At 43.8% G+C, this 3,287-nt stretch overlaps 1 pseudogene; it reads left to right on the forward strand.

Annotated features, from left to right (window-relative positions):
* Positions 1–3,287, forward strand: part of LOC123979988 — a 15,579-nt pseudogene that overhangs the window by 873 nt on the left and 11,419 nt on the right.

The raw sequence follows: 3,287 nt of genomic DNA on the forward strand, positions 1-3,287 counted from the left end.
GGCTGCGTCGTGGTTGCTGGAGATAACTGAGGCCATTCTTGTCAATGCTTGTGAGTCCACCAGACAGGGCCGCAGCCCGTCCCTGAAGCGTCCCAGGCCCGGCTCTCCGCTCAGCAGAGAAAAGGTAGCAGGTCTATTTTTAACGGATGGCGCGTCAAGCAGCACAGAGAAGATCAAACCTGACAGGAAATCAGACACAACAGCATAGAGAATCCGGTAAATTTTCAAAATAAAACACCTTGTGGAGACTCCCGATTACAAAATACAATAAACACAGTTAAAACGGACACAAAAAGAAATAATTTAAATAAGTAGCCTACTTAATCATAATCGAAGCACAAAAAACAAACCCTGTTTACCAAATCAACAAAATCTAAACCTTTACTTACAGCCTGCAGATGACGGTCACAGAGAGCTGTGAAGAAGGTAGTAGCAGCATAAAAAATGAATAACAAGTCAAGAACGTGAGGCAGGCAACACGCTCCGCTGCTTAAACGCTTCTGAAACGCTTCCAGTGGACGCTGACTCAGGATGGAATAAAACCGTGGCGCAGCCATACCGAGACGCAGACGGAGTCTGTTTTTTTGTGACAGAGAGAGAGCGTGCGCGCTCTGTGTCTTTAATCTCGTAGCGTAGTCTAAAACAGTCTAAAAAGTTATTATTACCAAAACTTTGATCAGACATGGTCGTTGATCATAGTGGTGCTAGGCTTGCACTTAGCTTACAGCTAGCCAAAGTCTAACATGCTTGCTAGCAAACAGAGACAACATATGTTCGACAGAGCAGCAGTTGTCTTCGGTCTAATGCATTTATAAAGCCATCAAGCCAGCAACCTCATCATGCTCATAATTAGCAGTGTTTAACGTATTTGTAGTTATTTCATTATTTCACCACTTTAATTCTACTTCGTTCTCCACCTTGTTTTAGTGTTTCTGCTCCCTTTCTCTTCGCGTCTCTTTTCCCCACCTGCTCACACCTTCACCTCTGGTCTCTGACTGCAAACACAGCGGCTCACCCCGCCTCTTCCTGTCTCTCTCTCTCCCTCTGTATGAGTCTCAGCTCTTCTCACTTTCTCCTTCAGCAGTACATTTTATAGATTTGCTCATCCTTTATTCTGTTTTCACAGCAGCAGGTGCGCAGCATGTGGATCAAAACCCACGTGGAACTGAGCGACATCTGGTGTGTTCACTGTTGCTCCGTGCTTGTAAGATTTCCACCGTGTCCATGTCTTGTTAAGTAATAGCCTATCAGATAACATCTCTCTCTCTGTCTCTCTGCAAAATGCTAAAATGGGTCGCCAAAAGGGATGGGGATCGATACCCGGTCCTAGAAGGACCCGGTTCCGAACTTGCTAAATATGGTTCTGAGCTATCGAGACAAGCGATAATGTAACGTTATGTCTCGAGCGTCAAATCTGATTTATCTTGAAATGCAATAAATAACAGAACTAATTTTTTTCAGTGATGGCACCAAAACGAGGTATCAAACGACTGTTTCCCATCAGGCTGCAGCCTCTGCTGCTCTCTGTCGGCTCCTACACACATACACGGAGCAGAGAGAGACGCCGCTCCGTCGCCCTGGAGACGGTTTGCAGACAGCTACACTCGTTATGTGCAATAAAACCTTCATGAGCAAAAAGACAATACTTCTATCAATACATCATACGTCTGTAAGGTAAACATGTAGAAAGGGTTAATTTAATCATCTCTGTTCTCAGTCGGTCCTCCTGTATGTTTTATACAAGCACAGCTAACGTTAGCTTGGCAGTTAGCTAAATGTTACAAACAAGTTAAATAGAAAGCTGTGTATCTGAAGCACAGACTGGTCTGTAGTCTTAAAATCAGGCACATTGTTGTAAACTCAGCTGCTGGCTGAGACAAACCAGCCACTCCTCCTTCGACCAGGTAGAGACAAGCAGCTCGCAGATATATTTAGAATATGTCAAACACTATAGTTTAATCGCTCATTAACATTAGCACTTCTCCACAGATAAACATGGCATTGGCTTTGTGGCTAACTTTGACCGTTCAAAGTTAAAAGTGCCGCACTGGTCATCTGATGCTTTGTTCTTTCGTGCTGCAGTGTTGTTAACAGAGGACCTGCAGAGCGCCCTCTGGTGGGCAAACTATGCAACTGTTACGACCTGAGGGAAGGATCCAACTCTCTGTTTCTCTTTTTTAATAGTCATATATCGGCTGTTTTGAACGCCGATATATCTGCAAGTAGCTTATATCGGCCGCTAATATCTGCAAAACGATAAATCATTCGGGCTCTATTAAGAAGAAACCATGATGGTATTCTGGGTTATTCACTGAATTTACAATCAGAATATCATGTGTGCAGACACAAACTTCAAAGGTCTCATCAGCTTTTAGAGCCGACTGACAGGTCATTACCCATAATGCAACTCGAAAATTATTAAGATGATTGAGAAATGATATGGGTTAATCTGTGATGATCAGTCTGATTCCTATAGAGTCTGTGCCACCCCAGGCCCATCTGTGGACACAACCCTGCAGTTGGTTGTCACAGATGGTAATGCATTAATCAAACTTGAACATTGTGGGTTTTGTTCCACAGACATGCTAAATGTCATTTATGGTTCTAGATAGCTCGCTCCACCATGACATCTCACTCACTGTCTTTCTTTCTCTCTAACTCTGTCTGTTTCTGTAGAAACGGAGAAGAAGAGATGGACTCAAACGTCACCACTGTCAGCACTGTGACAAATCCTTCACAACATCTGGATCTTTAAAGATTCATCAGAGAGTTCACACTGGAGAGAAACCGTACAGCTGTGACCAGTGTGGGAAAGCTTTCACTCAGTCATCTAAACTAAAAATCCATGAATGTGTTCACACTGGAGAGAAACCATACAGCTGTGACCAGTGTGGGAAAGCTTTCACTTTATCAGGTAACCTAAAAATCCACCAACGTATTCACACTGGAGAGAAACCGTACAGCTGTGACCAGTGTGGGAAAGCTTTCACTTTATCAGGTAACCTAAAAATCCACCAACGAATTCACACTGGAGAGAAACCGTACAGCTGTGACCAGTGTGGGAAGGCGTTCATTAGATTATGTCACCTACAAACTCACAGACGTGTTCACACTGGAGAGAAACCGTACAGCTGTGACCAGTGTGGGAAAGCGTTCATTACATCAGGTGAACTAAAAATCCACCTACGTGTTCACACTGGAGAGAAACCGTACAGCTGTGACCAGTGTGGGAAGGCGTTCATTACATTATGTCACCTACAAACTCACAGACGTGTTCACACTGGAGA

This window comes from Micropterus dolomieu, linkage group LG12 (assembly GCF_021292245.1).
Source record: "Micropterus dolomieu isolate WLL.071019.BEF.003 ecotype Adirondacks linkage group LG12, ASM2129224v1, whole genome shotgun sequence".
Taxonomy (NCBI): domain Eukaryota; kingdom Metazoa; phylum Chordata; class Actinopteri; order Centrarchiformes; family Centrarchidae; genus Micropterus; species Micropterus dolomieu.